Raw genomic sequence first — 18,235 nt, forward strand, 5'->3', positions numbered from 1 at the left:
GTGTATTAGAGTAACAGTTGGTATATAAGGACATAGATGAATTTGAATGGAATGGTGAACATTCTTGTAGGTTTGTAAGGTGTACTTATCTGTTGGGGTGGTCCACAAATTCATTTTTCAGGGGCGAAAAAGCGACAGGAAAGAAACAGCAAAGAATTAGAAATTTTCCTAGTAGTAACAGCATGTAGAAAACTGAGGTGTGGTGGCGCACGCCTTCAGTCCCAGCACTCAGGGAGGCAGAGGCAGGCAGACCGCTTGAGTTCGAGGCCAGCCTGGTCTACAAATTGAGCCTGGAATAGCCAAGGCTACACAGAGAAACCCTGTCTTGAAAAACCACCACTACCACCACCAACACCAACAACTGAAAAAAGATTAAAAAAAGAAAACACTTAAGTATATGTATATTTATACAGCCATTAGTACAGGACAGAAGTGCTTTTCAGAGGAGAAAAATGAAACATAGAGAGATGAGGCCCAATGCTGACGTCATACTTATACTCTGGCACATGATAAGGCTGAGTCCTAACCAAGAGTCCCTTGGCTTTGATTTTAAGGTTTGAGTCTCTTTAAAATAGCAACACGACGTTCCTTCTTCGTCCTCCAGGCAGCCCGCACAGTCCCTTTACCACCATGCCGATGTTGATCGTGAACACCAATGTTCCCGGCACCTTTGTGCCAGAGGGGTGTCTCTCCGAGGTCATCCAGCAGCTGGCGCAGGTCACCGGCAACCCGCACAGTACATCTCAGTGCACGTGGTCCAGGACCAGCTCATGACTTTCAGTGACATGAATGACCCCTGTGCCCTCTGCAGCCTCCACAGCATCTGCAAGATCGGCAGCGCCCAGAATCGCACCTACAGCGAGCTGCTGTGCATGCATCAGCCCGGACCGGATGTACACCAACTATTACAACATGAACGCAGCCACCGTGGGCTGGAACAGTTCCACCTTCGCTTGAGTACTGGGCTGACAGACTTACCTGCACCTCTGTTCTTGGAGCCTTGCTGACGCTGTGTTCTGTGTTTGTCCACCAGTATTGATGCCCGACTTCTGGTTGGGAGAACTAAAAGGTCTCTATCCACAACAACACATCCCTCCAGTACCAATGCACTGTATCTCACAGCAGTTCCCGGTGTGAAATTCTGCAAATTATTTTAAAGGACTTAGAAATTCCATTTGCAAAAGGCTCCTACTTTGTGACAAAACAACTGGGTTGGCTGGATTTCTTTTATCAGCCTGGACCCATAGATTCACACGGCAAACAATGCCACCTGATTAGTTCTAAGGAAAAGTCCTTCAGCTGCAGTTCTTAGAGACTGTTCTAGAACAATGGTTACAAGTTTGTTCACACAGCAGGAGAGCCTGATCAGACAGATGGGGGGCTTCCAGCCTCCACTTCCAGCCCACTGATCCAGGAACCCCCACACTCACAGGTTCTCCAAGTGGCTCTCGTAGCTAGCTCAGCAGTGACACATCCCCCTGTCCTGAGGAGATGCTAATCTGCTTATGGCTGATAGAGACCCCATTGCTGCAACACTGAGTGTGTCCAGCCCGCTCTGACCTTCCTAGGTCTTACTTAGCAGTTGGGTCAGTCAGTGGTCTTGACCAGTCTAGCCTAACAGTAGCACCACACTTTTGTTATTTTAAACTTTACAATGTCCTCCCACACAAATTTTATGGGGTTTTTTTTTCCTGCTCTGATTTTTGTACAGGGCAATTGTTTGGCTTAAATTAGAAAATGCATGTAAAAGCCCCATGTAAACTATAAAGTGTTGTCCAAATATAAAGGATTATTACTGTTATTATACTGTCTTTTGCACACAGCCTACAGCCACGCCTGTCCACCCCTCTTCTGCCTTCTGATAGAGCATGTAGCCCACCCCCAACCTCTTAGTGGTTTTTTTCATGTCTTCAGGGATGAGAGATGTCCACTATGCACACATATTCCTCAGGGCAGTCAGGTTTTCAGTTTTCTGACTAGCACTGCGTGGGTGGGGGTGGGGGTGGGGGGTGGGGTGGGAGGTGGAGGGGTAGGGGGTGGGGGGTGGTCTAGATGACAGTGGCTCCATAGGTGCATATGTCCCAGCTGAGGGAACTGACAAGGGGTAGGAGGTGTAGCCCTGTTGGAGGAGGTGTGTTTCTGGGGTGGGCTTTGAGGTTTCAAAGCCTCTGCATCATGCCTGTGTCCAGGATGTGAGCTCTCAGCCATTTCTCCAGTACCACGCCTGCCTGCTTGCTGCCATGCTCCCTAGAGGGCCACAGACCGTAAGCCCCTGAGACTTTAAGCCCCAAATAAACTCTTTCTTCTATAGGAAGCTGTCTTATTCAGTGTTCTTGCTGTGAAGAGACACCATGACCATGGGAACCCTTATAAAGAACAATACTTAATTGAGGCTAGCTTACAGCTTCAGAGGATTAGTACATTATCATCATGGTGGGGAACATGGTGGCACATGGGCACACATGGTGCTGGCGAGGCAGCTGAGAGTACTACTGTAGCCAATAGGAAGACAGAGCCACTGAGCTCGGCTCGGACCTCAGAAACCTCAAAGCCCACCCTCAGTGAGACGCTTCCTCCTACAAGGCCATGTCTCCTAAGCCTTGCTGCTCCCTCATGGCCAAGCATTCAAATCTCTGAGCCTATGGGGACATTCTCATTCAAACTTCCCTGGTTGCTCTGATCATGGGATCTCATCACAGCAGCAGAAAAGAAATCAATGCAAGCATACTGTTCTCTGATTGCCTCAAGCACTAAATTGAATGCAGTTGCTCATCTAGCTTGATCCTCAGCATTCCTCAGCACCTGAGCACAGGTACCACACCAAGGTACCAGGAACAAAGATGCCGGATGAAGCCTTCTTAGAGAAGTTCCTGTTGGTTCCTCCAGAGACCCAGGATCTAGCACTTCCTCTCCTGTGCTCATCTTCAGAAGGTGACAAGCTACAGATATGAAGTATGGTGATGGTCATGCTACTGCTTATGGGAGAAAGCAAAAGGAATTTTAGACATCTGTCCATAGAGTTGCTTTAGAGAATTGCACTGGCTGCTCTAAGCTATATGGCTGGTCCTCTTTTTTCTTGGCCTACACGATACGTACTCTAAAGCTGCTAAAGAGTGATGCTTTGTCAGAGAACTATTTCTATACTTTATTTACTAAAAAGAAGTCAGTCTTGTGTCAATCCTTCCATCTAAAAGAAAGCAAAGCATCACTGGAAGTGTATCTGCTTGTAGAGAGGAGGAAACATCTGAGCCATCCCTCACTAATCTCACACATGATTAGTTATAAAGATTGCTGGGAACAAGCCTGGCTGTAGATTCGGTGTTGTACTTCATGGAATGACCTCGTTCTTAAAACACTCACAGTATCTTCTACCAATGAAGAAATGATACTCGGATTAGTGGTGGGGGATAGTGGAAAATAAATTAGGATACAAGTGAAACACCATCAACAAGGTCTGGGAAATCGTGGACGGTAGATGAAGGTACTTTGTGGGCTTACTGGGCTATGCTCCCTGTCTCCGTGCCCGTAATGTTCTACAATGAGAACAAATGTTAAATAGAATTACACTGTATTTTAAGTATCAATGCTGGAATGAGGAGCTCTATAAATTAATTACCATAAATATTGCATAGAACCAGGCAAATCCTATTTGTCTGTACTTCACTGGGGCAACATTCCTTCCAACCGCCACTGTTTATGTAAGCGCAGAGTCTGATGTGTGGTTTATAGCACCCAAGCTTAGGGCAGAAGTGGAATTGCTATAAGGAAATCACTCTTCTTGGCTTCTGCTTCTATAAATAAACAGAAACCCTTTACCAGGATGGAGAAACATGAGGAACTAGTGGACACAGGTAGTGAAAGAGAAGTACACATTTTTAATACCCGAGGTGGAATCGATACACAGCTATTCTGAGTTGAAATCCTCTCCTCCTCTTTTCATAGCCGTAAAAATATATCCAAATTGGTAAAAATCAATCAATCAATCAATCAAATCCTGTGTGTATGCTATTTCCCAGCACCCATCTCATCAATCTACCCTTTGTGCCATTCTAGTCCCCCCCCTCCCTCCACTCATCCTGTCCTTACAGAGAGTCCCACAGAAATGCCTATGACAGTCACTTCTTCCCAGCAGCCACCTAGGAATGGAGGGGGCGTGCATTAGGGTTTCCAAGGGAACATACAAATCTAGTGTGTGAGAAAATCAGGACCAAAAGAGGAGCCAACCCTTGCCAGAAAGTTGGGGTTTTTCCAACCCCATGAAAAGGAACAGGTGGGCGTCTCTAGGTGAGTGGTAACAGAAAACACAGAACTTCTTCAGCTCCTCAATCCCATGTAGGGTGCTATCTTCTGTCCGTTCCTGAGAGGCCATGGCAGACCTAAGAGTGTAAATCCAATAAACGTCAGCGGCACTGGCTAAGAAGCAGATACTTACAGCTGCTTAAGGAAGGGCACGCTGAAAGAAAAGATTGGAGGAACGCTGTCATTGAATTGGTACCTATTGTTTATCAGTGCCATGACAGACTCACCACAGATTAAAAAACACAAACAACAACAACAACAACAACAACAAAAAACAAATTAAAAAAAAAAACCTTCAAATACCTGCAAGTGCCATGAAGGCAATAAACATCTGTGAAGGGTCCAGAAGCAAGGCAAGAAGGGATGGTGGAACCTGAGGCAGGTTCAATATAGCCTTTCACTAAACACATTCAAAATCAGTTTCTAAAATACAGGCCACCTGCACAGGTCAAGGGAACTGACCTGTTGCCTCCTGCAATGAGGTGTGTGTAAAGAGGCTTTTGTCCTGGACCTTTCATCAGCGGGTTAATAGAGACCTGTCTGGCAGAAGCAGGTATGAAAAGGGAATAAAAAGAAGATATAACAGAGTCTTAATTCCTGGAGGATTAGGGGCACAGAATGATCTTCTTAGGCAACATTCAACTCTTAGTTAGAGCCTGCCACTAAAAGAAGCAACTTGGAGACCATTAATGATGCATGAGGTGTGGGGATGCTAACAAGAGAGGTGGGGGCGGGGGTCTCCAATAGGGCCAGAGAAATCGGATGCCTTACTGGACTCTAGGTTTTAGAGAGGAGGTGGGGAGAGACTATATCTATGGAGAGGACTTATCTCAGGTGAGCTTTATGGTTCCTGGGATCATGCCCAGAAGGAGAAGGGTCAAACAGGGAGTTAAGGTACTCACAGACATGAGGAATGCCATCCGGCCAGAGGTCCCCCATCCACTCAGCACTACCAGGGCCCCATCTGGATCCCGAGGAAGGAAAGAGGCCCAGCTCAGGAGAGAGGAATTATTTTCCTCCTTGTCAGTAATGGAAGAAGACTTATAACTCCTTATTCTCGTTATAAAATTGAGCAGAACATAAGCCATGTGAGGTAGTAAAGTGAACAATGATTTGTAGAAGGATGCTCTTGGCTCTCCTCTCTGACTAAACCAGTTATTAAAATTTGTACTTATTCCAGAAGGGACTTGAGAGCAGCTTTGTCAATTAAGTAAAAGTAAATAATCAAAGCAGCAGCAGCCATCAATCATCAGCGGATACATTTGAGTAATCTACTGAGACCATCCTTTCTTTGTTTCCTGGTCTGGGAAAAGAAAACACATTTAAAGAATTATAATGCCTACTTTACAGACTTTTGTGAAGGTTCTGAGTGTGAAAGTACATTGCTGGGGCTGACGGCTCAGCAGTTAAGGCCCTGGCTGCCTTCCATTGGTCCCAGGTTTGATTGACAACACCAACATGGCAGCTCACAATCATCTGTAACTCTAGTTCCAGATGATCTAACACAGTCTTCTGCCTTTCATGGGTACCAGGTACACATGTAGTACACAGACATATATGCGGGCAAAGCTAACACACACACACACTATTTAAAAAGCAGATGCACAGCCGATGATAAAGTATTATTCATCTAGTAGCTATCATGACTATTATCGATGACTAAGGTAGCAATAAATATCCAAAGGGAGGACCAAGCAATTAAAGAATTGAAGTTTATAAAAATGAGAGATGGAGACCCAGGAAAGAGGAAGTTAGAGGGAACAGAGTGTTTTGATGAGAACCAGGTGGAGTGTTTGTACCTTCAGAACTTCCTGGACTTTGCCAGCCACTTGCAACATCGTCATCAGAACTACTCACTGTACAGAAAGTGAACACTCTGCAGAGAGTGGACAAGAATCAGTTTGAAGAAAAGGAGGATAGAGATAGGAGGAAGGCAGTAAGATGGCTCAGTGGGTAAAAGGAGTGTGGCCAAGCCTGAGGATCTGAGTTCAATCCCTGGGCCCCACATGGTGAAAGGGCAGACTGATTCCCAAAAGTTGTTCTCTGACTTCCACACATTTCTCCAAGGAACAAATCCTTCCACCTCATAAAATAAATAAATAAATAAATAAATAAATAAATAAATAAATAAATAATAAAAAAATATGAAAACATGGGAATGGGTGAAAAAAGAAAACAGAGGATGATGGTTTGGGATGGAGGAGAGGGTTTAATATTTCCAGTATCAGGAAGGGAGAGGTTGAGATATGGCTGGCTTGGCATTGCTGTTTGCAGTGTCCAAGGCTCGATTTTGGGTCACCTGGTAGGTGGGCATGACTTGCCCCTTCTCCTGGAATATCTCAGCATCACACTGTCCCAGCAAGTGAACAATTTTCTCTGCATCTGCTTTGTCCATGTTCCGGGTCAGTGGGTTGGACTTCTCTGTGATTGGCACAGCTGCTCCATACCCTAACAACTAAGAGAAAAATGCCCAAGGGGAGGGTCAGGAAGCTAAGTCTGTTTTATACCTGCTGGACTGGAGGTGGGAGTGGCAGTAGGACACTGGTTGGCTTGGATTCACATACTACACACACACACACACACACACAGACACACACACACACACACACACACACACACACACACACAACCATTCACAACCAAGAACTTAGTCTTCCTGTGATGTTGTCATTCTTTTAGGGAAGGAAGATGACAAGGAAAGATAAGGAAAAGGGAATCTATCATGGAATATGTGCCTGTAATACCGGCATTTGGAAAGTGATAGCAGGAAGATCAGGAGTTTAAGGGTATCCTCAGACACATAGCAAGTGTGAGGCCAGAATGGGTTAGATCCTGTCTCAAAAGCACACATACACACACACACACACACACACACACACACACACAAAAAAAAAAAAAAAAAGGGACGGAAGAGTCCAGAGTTGAGGCCAGTCCAAATTTAAAACTACTTTTGGAATCAGTGCAGAAGGCTAAAATTGAGAAAGGACCTCATCTCCCATTCTCTAGGCTCAGGGGTCCCGATCACGTACTGATATCTTTTTGTGCCTGGCATGGTGTCACACTGTGGACACTCTGTCCTGCCTGCCTCTGCAGTCACACAAACCGTATCTGAGTCATGGAGACGATTAACCTAAGAACCCTGCCTCTCTGAGCACCACCCCTACACCCCTCTCTTCAACACCCTTTCCTGCCACTGGTTTCCCAGCCCTTATGGAGCTCCTGCGGGTCCTCTCTGCATATGCTCTGCTTGCCAGCCTCTGCTTTGCCCTTGGAGAGGAGGACCAGAAGGTCACTGCTCTTGCCCTTCAGGTGCAGTGCCTTCTGGGAGGCAGGGAGCCTGGATGTGCACAACACCCAGGTCAGAAAGAATCCTGAACAAGAGAGCTCTGGAGCCCAAATGCCCCTGAAGGCCAGAGGTCAGGGTCAGTAGAAGTCAGAGGACCTGGGTCATGGCTTGATCACGTGTCAGCATGCAGTCCTCCCCTGTCCCAGTGGCCCATTTTATCCTCTCAGAAAGAAAAGCGACAGAAGCTGCTGGGCCCTGGGTTTGCATACACTGAACTGAATATCACAGAGGAAAATTCACAGAAATAGAAATAGTGCAAGAACAGTGAGGACCGAAGAGCCTGCCCTAAATACAGGCAGCATCTATTTCTCCCGACCCATTCGCTTTCCCCCACATGTTAGGTATTATTGGATACAGCGACGCTTAGAAGTCATTGTTGACAGCCTCATTTTTAGATGAGGGAACAGGTTCACACAAGTGGTTGGTTCTTTAGGATCACACGGATTTCATACTCAGCTAAAATATGAAATAATTCAAGGACTTACATGTTTACTGAAGGAACGCAACAACTAACAAGTTTATCCAGATTAATAATACTGCAGTAGCGGAAGGTTTTTAAAAAGATCCTTGTCCAGTGTTTGACATTTGATATTCCTAGTGTTTCCACATTTGATATTCTAACAACTGTTTCTGGTTTCTATGCTTTACAGATGGGAATCCTGAGGCACAAGTTAATGGAGTTCACTTAAACGAATGAGTCACACACACACACACACACACACACACACACACACGCAAGCACGTGTACACACACAGAGGGTGGGTGGGAGAGAGAGAGAGAGAGAGAGAGAGAGAGAGAGAGAGAGAGAGAGAGAGAGAGAGAGATAGATCTGCTTTTTAATAGTCCTCTCCAGTTCTTTTTTTTTTCCTCTCCAGTTCTTATAATGCCAGGCACATAGAAGATGATAAGTGAATATTTGCTGAATAAATGAAAGAAAGAGTGAGAAAGCAAATGGAATCAAGTCAGATCATGAATGGGAAGGAGACTTAAAAGCTGCCGCAGTCTCCAAGAGATTGTTAAAACAATTATCTACATCACTCAGTCTCCTCTCCTCTTAAGTCCCCTCCGGCATTCGGAGATGGAATACCTCCTCCCAACTTGGCTAATTTCACGCGGGGAAGAAGGAGCTCTCTCAGGTGCCAGAGACCCTCATACCTGTGCCTGTCCTGTTCCCTATCAGTTCAGCTGTTAGAGCAGAAAGGGTTAACCGAGAGGGACCCAGCAGGCCGCCGTTGGGAGTGTCTTGGGAGGAGTCCTCAGAAACAGGGCTTGGGGAGAGTGTGAATGGGGCGCTGACCGCGGGAAGAACCAGGGCGGGGCCGGGGCGGGGCCGGGACAGGGCCGGACCAGGCTTGGGGGGGGGGGGGAGCGGGGGGGGGGGGGAGAACGGGGAGGGGGAGAAGGGCGGAATTAGTGGAGGGGGCGGGGCTGCAGCTGAGAGTGCCCGGCCAGCTTGAAGAGCTGCAGCTGGCTGGCCGGGATGGCCACATCCTGCCGCAGGGGCCCATCTTAGGTGGCTGCACTGTCCTCTGCCCTAGGGAGGCAGGCCAACTGCCGGGCCTTGCTGGCAACGCCCTCTGCTCAGAGACAGACCAAGCGCGGCCCCTGGGAACTCCGCCTTTGCCCTCTCTGCCGGCAGCTCGTCTGGAGCTGCCCACCTAGGTATGCCCGCGTCGGGATGGGGTAGGGCCAGCTTTTAGGGGGGTAAAGGTTCAACCTTGGACCATTTAGAGGCCTATGGATATCTTCCTTTCTGCATTTCATTCAATCTCTCTGATATATTGCAAGACATTAGACCAAAAAATTCTTGATAGGATCTGAATCAAACAAAGAAGATAATGTCTTTTCTGCTTAACCAATCCCCAACCCCAGGGGTCAAACCGCTCTAAGCTAGAATGGGGGCCAATCTCTGATCTGTCTCCTGCACTGACCCATAAAGACATCTAACTGGATTTCAGTGACCAGCCTTGAACTCACCTGTTACCCAAAGACCAAACCGGGTGCCTTCCCTTTTCCTAGCCAGTGCTACCAACATATCCCTCAAACCCGGGATCATTTCCTTGAGACTATGGCAGGGAAGAGAAGTTGGGCATGGAGGCAGTAATCTGACAAGAGTTGAGTTATCTTATGGGAATAGCTTATTAAGTCCGGGATGAATCCCTGTTCCAACAACTCTTACTAGCTGTTTTAACTTCGGCGAGGCGAGCGACCCTCCTGTGCAAAATGGGACTGTGCTGCTGCCCACTGAAAACACGGTGCCTATCAGTATTGAGTGGCCTCCTGCAAGTCACATACCTTTTGGGGGAGGCGGAGGTTTCAGCTTGGCGAACTGTCTTTCTCCTCTTGTAGCACCTGCTTTGTTTTCGTCTAAAGCGCACCTGACAGTCTAGCAGTGAGGAAAAAGTAGGTTTAAGGTGAAGTAAGCTCCAGAGAGGGAGGAAGACGCACAGGGTGGAGCTCTCCTTTAGGTTCGCAAGCAGCTGCGGGATTGGTCAAGGAGAGAATTCAACAACCCCTCTTTATGGTGGCGCTATAGGACTCATTGAGCTTGCGCATGTCCGTTTTGCTCCCTCACATACCCACTATGTGACCATATGACGTGGGTCGCACTCAAGTCTCCTGTCTGTCAACGGTTAGCACCGCCGCCACTAGGCGGGTTGCCCAGGTAACCAACCGCAGGAGCATCAGCGACCAGTGTGCCTCACGCAGTTGAAGCACCTGAGGACGCTTCTGAGCCCTCAAGTAAGGAATCTCGTGCCTCTCCCATTCTCCGGCCACCTGGCGTTAAAAAAATAAATGGAGAAACAGAAGTTTATACTTTTGAGTGCCTACTTTGTGCAGAAGATTGTGAAAGATCTTAGAGTAGGCAACACGCACAGCTATCGACCATAAGCTTTCATTGCAGCATGTACGCCAGTTGAGTGCCAGGCCCCAAGCTTAGGCTCTAAGGGATTGGGGATCAAATCCACCTGCGTTACATCAAAGGCTCTTTCTGGAGGGAGAGGCGTTTATATAGACAGCAATCATAACTTTACACAGGATGCAATAAGCACTTTAGATACAAGCCCTTAAAAAGGTATGGTAGAAGGCTAAACCTTTTGGATTGTGAAAGTGTGTTTCTTCAGATTCAGAAGAGGCCAGTCAACTAGTGGGGAAGCCCAGAGACATAAAGGAAGAGTGGGTCTGGGAATGAAGAGAACGGAATTTAGGTTAGCTCCAGCACTGATGTGACCAAAGGGTACCTCTGGCTTTAACGCTCGTCATGCGCAGTCCTTTTGTCGCTAGCTTCTTCAGTTGGGGAAAAAAAGGTAGCAGTGAGAACAACTCTAAGAGACTTAGGAGAAAGTTAAATAAAATTCTACACACAAAAGAACCCCACCATAAATGTGAGGAAACTATTTATGTATTTTGGTTTTTTGGGACAGGGTTTTTCTATGTAGCCTTGGCTGTCCTGGACTCACTTTGTAGACTAGGCTGGCCTTGAACTCGGAGCGATCCGCCTACCTCTGCCTGCCTGAGTGCTGGGGCTAAAGGTGTGCGCCACCGAGCCTGGCAAGGAAAACAAACTGTAAAGCTCAGTGAAGAATGACAGACAACAAGAACATTCGGAATTGAAAGGGCAGGTTAACACAACGCAAATAAGGTTAGCTATAGAGGAAATGACTCCGCGCCAGCATGAGAAACTGAGTTAGGATCTCTGGCATCCACTTACAGGTCAGGCACTTCACTCCCAGTGCTGGGGAGGCAGCCAGCTGGTCCTAGCGGTCTTGTCCTAGAACTCCAGGCTAGCCACACTCATGAGCTCTGGGCTTAATGTCATTAAAATAAATAAATAAATAAATAAGGTGCAGAATGATGGGGGAAGACACTTGATGTTGACCTCTGACCTCCACATGCACACACAGGCCTATGTACCTCGCCCCCCACATCTACATACAAAACGAGTATGTCGCGGGCAGGAGATGCCGCTAGTGGTCAAGCGCATATTGAGCTTGTGTGTGCTCTCACGTTCATCCCCAGCACTACAAAAACAAGTCTCTTACCTGATCATGGTGCTGATGCCTGTAATCTTAGAACTTGGGAGGCTGAGACAGGAGGATTGCTGTGAGCTCTAAGTCAGCTTGACTTGTAAGTAAGACCTTCTTTAAAAAAAAAAATAAGGATAGCCAGGTGTGGTGGCCCATGCCGTCAGTCACAACACTCAGGAGCAGAGGAGGGCAGGTTTCTGGAAGTTTCATGCCAATCTACTCCACAAAGCGAGTTCTAGGACTACATAGAGAGACCCTGCCTCAAAAACTAATAACAATGAATAAGAATAATTAAGTCATTAATACAGATGCTGCAACAGCATAATTAAACACATTAGAGGTATAGCTTATGGGATCAAACATACATAGATTCAAATAACACACCTGCCATCTAAAAACTATATATATATATAAACCTGAACAGATTCCTTATTCTTCAATGCCTCTGTTTCTCCATTTGTAGAATGGAAATAATAATAGCTTCTACCTCAGAGTTAGGAGGGTGGCACTTAATGGGTGTCAGGCATCTGTGGAAATGCCTTCCTGACTCCATTTTATTTAATCTTCAAGACAGTCCAGTCAGGCACCTCACTGTAGAGAAAGGAGAACTCACTGAAAGGAGCTCAGGGATGTTTGCAGAGTGTGCGGAGGGTAGAAGTCAGAAGAAAGAAGAGTTGTCGGGGATGGAGCCCTAGCTCTGTGGTAGAAGACTAGAACGCTGTGCTCCTTGCTCTGTAGACTGCTGTTGTAATCCATAATTTCAAAATGTCCTAATGGAAATAGAAACTTCTGGTCTCTAAAAGAGAGAGAGAGAGAGAGAGAGAGAGAGAGAGAGAGAGAGAGAGAGAGAAAGAGAGAGAGAGGGAGATGATGTCATGGTGCAGCTGGGCCAGATGCCCTGGATGGACTAAGCCAGGAGGAAGGACCAGCCAGAGCTGACCAAGTGCCAGCACCTGCCTCCAACCTACTGCAAAGAATGGTTGGGCCATGGAGGTGATGGTGATGGTGATGGTGTAGTTATTTTCTGACTGTGGTTTGAGGACTTTGGTGCAATGACCTCTTTCCCTTCTAACATTGGACGTATTTAGGTTAGATGTGAAAAGTAAGTTTTGTTTTAAGCCAGACCTCTAGTAGCCCAAGTGGTTAATCAGACATTTGTAGTAGGAGCTACATTTTATTTCAAGTTCAGAAACCTTTAGTGGCAGTGCCTTAGAGGACCACAGCTGGGGCAGTGAACACACAGTAAAAATAATGCACTGGGTAGTGATCACTTTGTGTGTGTGTGTGTGTGTGTGTGTGTGTGTGTGTGCGCGCGCGCGTGCGTGTTTAAGACAGGGTCTCCATAGCCCAGGCTGGCTTTAATCTTACTGTGTAGCTGAGTAAGATCTGAGCAACTGGTCCTCCCGCCTTCACCTCTCAGGTGCTGGCATTACAGGCGTGTGTCACCACACCTGTCACTCCCATATTCTTTTTACTTACATTTTCGAGTTGCCAGGGATCAAACTCATGACTGTAAAGACGGGCACTCTACCAAGTGACCTATATCTCAGGATTAGTGGCGGCCACTATTAACTCTAGACTTTGATAACACAGGCAGTTAGGCAGGGGAAAGTGGCGTTGGTTATTAGAGATTTCAACTCTAGTTATGTTTCTCCTTTTTTCAGAGCTTCCACTTTCTCTCCTATCCCTGCTCAATATGTTCAAACCATTAGCTTGCATTCAAAGGCTCATCCTGGGCTGGCCCAGTCCATACTGCTTGCCTTCTCTCCTTTCTCTCTCCTCTCCTCTTCTCTTGTCTTCTCTCTCCTCCCTCCCCCCTCCCCTCTCTTGTTTACAAAAGTCTCAGCTTCCTTAAATCTCAGGTCCTTGCCCAGAGCTTGACTTTGTTGTGCTAGCCACTCCATCTGAAGTAATTCACCATTCAATAGCATCCATTCTTCAGAGTTTAATTTTGATCATCTAAGTACAAAATTGTCTTGTGCTTCTCTAAACTATTAGTGCACTCAGTACATATTTTTCTTATGGGGCATTTCCAATTCTGCAGCATCTTATTAGGTCCTGGGGCAGGGTCTGTGTTTTGCTCTTTGTCTCTCTGTCAGCTCCTGGCCATATGCCTTTCTGGTAAAGTGCTTGAAAACGCTAATTGAATGAGTGGCTCTAAAGACAAAAATGTATCAAATTAATTGAGTTTATTTGCAGTAGCAGACATGAAAGCTGAAGGAACAAGGAGGCCATTGCCTTTGGAACAGTTGATGAGTCTCAAAAAGCACATTAGGACCTGGGGAGATGGGTTAGTGGGTGCAGTGTTTGCTTAGCTTGAGTGAAACCATGGGTTCGTTTCGCAGCGTGGCAGAAACTAGACATGATGATGCATGTTGGATGCCAGCACTCAGTGACATTCATGGCCTGGTCCTAGAACAATGCTCAATTTGCTTTCTGCACAGTGGACTGAGTGGTCCTGCTGTATGATGAATATGGAGAGTGGAGAGACAAGTTCTCCACCAAACCAGCGGTCGTGAAGGTGCAGAGGGCTCATCCATGCCCTACCCATTAACCCAGGACACTTTGTAACCTGCCTTCTAGCTGAGGGCGTGGGAAACAGTCCACCCCTTTCCTTAGTATAAATCTTCCGGGTCTGTCGGGACATATGTGTGTCTTCTTTTCTCTTTCCTTTGTACTCATTAGTTGTGTTTTTGCTGCCAGTACGGGAGGAAGAGCTACATGGTGAAAGGCATGGCTGTCTCTCCTGATTCCACTAAAATTGCCGTAGGACAGACCGACAGCATCATCCATGTCTACAAGATTGGAGAAGAATGGTGAGGACCGAGACGAAGGGTGGGTGGCCCACAAAAGAAGAGTTATGCATGAGAAGTGCCTCGCTGGGGTGGGGATGACGCGCGTGCGCGCGCGTGCGCTGGGGTGGGGATAACGCGTGCGCGCGCGTGCGCGTGTGTGCGCGCGTGCTCACCTTAGGGGATTGGTGCGAGGGTCAGCTTGGGAGGCGGAGACTTTCTAGAGTCTGTTTCTGTTATGTGCCTGCCTTTGCCTGCCCCACGTCCCTACAGTCCCATCCCTGGAGGGAGGAGGGGATGACTGTAAGGCCAGCAGAAAGTCTTGAAAGCCAGTGTGACGCTATGTCTTTGACAGAGCTCCAGGGGTTCTTGGGTGCCCACTCACATCTCCATCAGACCTCCCACAGAGAGATATGAAACACGAGTGGGCCAGGAAAGGGGTCTGGTCTTGCCTCTTTCCATCACCACCCTTGGAGGCACGGTTTAAAGTATGCTTCCTTTCCTTTTGTTTGACAGGGGTGATGAGAAGGTGATCTGCAACAAGTTCATCCATACGGTAAAGTTCAGACTTTACCCACTTGTGTATGCGCCCACGAGTTGTCCTTTCTAATGTCTAAAGCCAGTATGAGCCTCTGAGAGCTTGATGCCTTTTCTTTTGCTCAGGGAAACCTACTTTTCTCTAAAACGAGATACATTTTTCTCAGGAAACAGGTAATGGCCTGGTCTATACATCAGGTGCTGTAGAGGCTAGAGAAGGACATTTAGAATTATACAATCTTGCTCTGATTTCAATTAGATAATGATTGTATGTTCTTTGGTAATGGTAATATTATATTTTCTCTCTGAAAGAGGAAAAGATGAAGTAGACCTGGATGAAAGGAGAGTGAAAACTTAAGTCAGTCTATACATACATGAATTCAAACTACAGGTAGCATGTATTGGTAGTCCCACGGCATGGGAATGACTCTGAGACTGCCTGAGACATGAATGTCTATGCCTTGCCAATGCTTCTTGCGAGTTAGAGAATGCCCATGACATATTATCACATGCCAGTCTTTGTGTGGCATGAATGAAGGTTTATAGATATCTCTCTTCTGCTCATACAAAGAGCAGAGAACCTGTTTTGATAGTTTTGTGAATCCTGAACACCTCATGCATTTATAGTTTTAAGACTGTATAATGGTTGTGAGAAATTTTATATTTTCAGAACAAAAGAACTGGACACTGATGCTGGATCAGATCTGACTAGATTCATTCTCCATCATATGGAGACACTGACGTCATGCATCATTCATGTTTCAGCCACAAGTGCTTCAGTTGCTGTCTGTCGTCAGAAGAGAACAGCTCCCAAGACAGCTTCAAAGACATCTCCTGATTCCAATTGGTCCAGCATCTCAGACTGTCCCACACAGGACTTCTTTTAAACCTGGAATTTCTCAACGTTTATAGAGACTGGGCCACAACTGCTATCTCTAGCTTGTTTAATCACTTTCCCAATTATATTTGGGCCCTGACATAGGTATTATCCACCCCAAATCAGCCGGAAGAAGCCTTAAAAAGACAAAAATGCCCCATTTCCCTTAAAATATATTGGGTAAGCTTTTGGTTGTTTTCTTGGGCTATGGATGCTTATTTCTATTGGGAGTTGATTATGTTATTATTGGTCTTATTCAAAGAGAGAATGAGATTGGACACAGGAATTTCTTTCTGAGAATATAGAAATATACAGGGATGATAGGACAAAAAGTAGATTATTGAATCTACTCTTGAATTTAAGGCCTTAATTGTTACTTACAAGGTTATTTTTAATTCTGATACATTGGTATAAAATTCAAATTTAAGATTATTCTTTACACACATTATATATATTACTATCCTAATATGAGGTTTTGTACACATACAACTCAATTCTGACACAGGGTTTATTTCCAATATTTTGAAAATGCTATTGTAGGCTGCTTAGGATAATTAGTAATACAAGTTAATTTTTAGTTGAGCAACTCATATTCATGTCAAATACTATTCTATTTTTAGCACAAGAATATACATCCTAGGTTTAATAGATAGATATAATTTAATAGATGATGTAAAATATTTTGATAAGGTCTTTAAAAACTTCAAAGACCTACAGAATACAGCATGTAAAGATATGTTTTTATTGTTTTGAGGATTCTTTGAAAATGAGACAGGTTGACTCCTGGAAACACTTAGCCTGCCTCAAAGAAGATGATGAACATCGAAGAACCTCCTTATGGAGATGGCTTCAGATGTGGCAAACCAGCCACTAAGCAAAAATTTCCTTGTTTTCTGCCACAGAATTCTGTCTGAAATGGGCAAGCTTGGATGCAGGTGAAACTGATGGCCAAACTCTGACAAGATAGGGTAGGCAAGTCTTTAAGAGTGCCTGCTTCACAAATATGTCTGTCAGATAGATATACTGGACCAGAAGGCTGAAGATGATGCTCCAACATGTTAGAGAGTTTTGAGTGACTATTCAGGCAGCAAAGTGTCTCTGTAATTTTTTCATTTTGGAAGATGCTAACCTGCACTTATTTACCAAGATAATTAATTTTATTCCTTCTCAAGTCTCTGATGGGGTTGAAGAAAGATAGTTTAGTTTACAATTAAGCTTAATTGTTTAGGTATTAAGATGTTTTTAGGTTGATAGAGAGTAAACAGAGTTTTGTTTTGTTTTGTTTTAATTAAACAGGGGAATTGTGGAGGAATGCTTTGAGTGAATATAGCAAGTCAATAAAGCCCTGTTTAGCTAATCAGCTTGGCAGAGTAACAGGAAGTGGAAGGTGGGAAACCACCCCCCCAAGGGAGGAGGGGAGAGCTGGTGGCTGGACAGTTGACAGTTGGGGAGAGATGCTGCTCCAGGAGGATCAGATTGGCAAGTGATTGGGATATATGTAGGTTTTGAGGCCACAGGATTAGAGTAGTTTAGTTTGGTTTACTAGTCACTAGTAGTAGTTTATATTCTGCCTAGCCTAGTGCTTGCAGCTTTAAAACACGCTACACTCTTACTGTATCAGTTATTTACACACTAGGCCATACTGATAATTCCAACAAACTGGCACCCAATGAATTTAATGTATACATACCCATGAAATACCATACTTTGTCATAGTTTGGTGGGGGCACTAGCTCCCAGAGAGAGAACTCAAATAATAAAATAGAGGCTGCTATAGTCCCTCTTCAAGTCACTATGGCAAAAGGCTCCTGGATCCTCTTTGGTTTGCTTTGGCTTTTGTTGTTCAGGGAGAAAGAAAGTTGCGAGATGCAAGGCTAATTTACCAACAATGGGAAGGGAAGAAGGAACAAAACTCTTCTCCATAGAGTTCACAGTTGTCCTTTCTAGTGTCTAAAGCTGATGTGAGCTACTGAAGGACAGCGCTGCCTACGTGCTCCTTGTATCCTACTAAGAACCTAGTTGTGTCTGCTCCTTGCACTCTTTCCCCATAGAAGGCTAGGGTGATGGGTGCAGTGTGTGTCAAGTTGTTATAAAGTTCTGATCAATACATGTAGGGTCATCCCTTCACCCTTTTGCATACAGAGAGCACTGTCACTTGTCTGCAGTGGCCTGCAGAATACATCGTCTTTGGACTGGCTGAAGGCAAGGTAAAGGAGGGGACGGGAAACACGCAGTAGGTGCTAGGTGGGGATAATGGTCCTGGGTGGGGAGTGGGGGGCAACATAGTTCATCCTTTCCCCTGGAGCCTAAGTGTGTACTGCAGAAGAATGCACAGGGACCAGTTTTGTACCCTTT

The 18,235-nt window shown here is 45.7% G+C and overlaps 1 long non-coding RNA gene and 2 pseudogenes across 3 annotated transcripts in view; 2 read left to right on the top strand and 1 right to left on the bottom strand.

Annotated features, from left to right (window-relative positions):
• The first annotated feature begins 630 nt into the window (after positions 1 to 630).
• LOC311585738 (macrophage migration inhibitory factor-like) lies at positions 631 to 957 on the top strand (annotated as a pseudogene). The gene has a single exon. The product of its transcript is annotated as a macrophage migration inhibitory factor-like (transcript).
• A 3,244-nt stretch (positions 958 to 4,201) lies between these two features.
• LOC311587150 (glucokinase regulatory protein-like) lies at positions 4,202 to 7,049 on the bottom strand (annotated as a pseudogene). The gene is made up of 6 exons: positions 7,044 to 7,049; positions 6,599 to 6,754; positions 6,099 to 6,175; positions 5,202 to 5,270; positions 4,762 to 4,835; positions 4,202 to 4,376 (listed from the first exon to the last, which is right to left on the bottom strand). The product of its transcript is annotated as a glucokinase regulatory protein-like (transcript).
• Positions 7,050 to 9,075: 2,026 nt separating this feature from the next.
• LOC311585739 overlaps positions 9,076 to 18,235 on the top strand; it is a 51,041-nt gene continuing 41,881 nt past the window's right edge. Inside the window, exons 1-4 of the long non-coding RNA XR_014775323.1 lie at positions 9,076 to 9,308; positions 14,378 to 14,490; positions 14,983 to 15,022; positions 15,769 to 18,087. This is a non-coding gene — a long non-coding RNA (uncharacterized lncRNA). The remainder of the gene's footprint in view (positions 9,309 to 14,377; positions 14,491 to 14,982; positions 15,023 to 15,768; positions 18,088 to 18,235) is intronic.

The sequence above is a fragment of the Acomys minous genome (assembly GCF_964271855.1).
Source record: "Acomys minous genome assembly, chromosome: 16".
NCBI lineage: Eukaryota > Metazoa > Chordata > Mammalia > Rodentia > Muridae > Acomys > Acomys minous.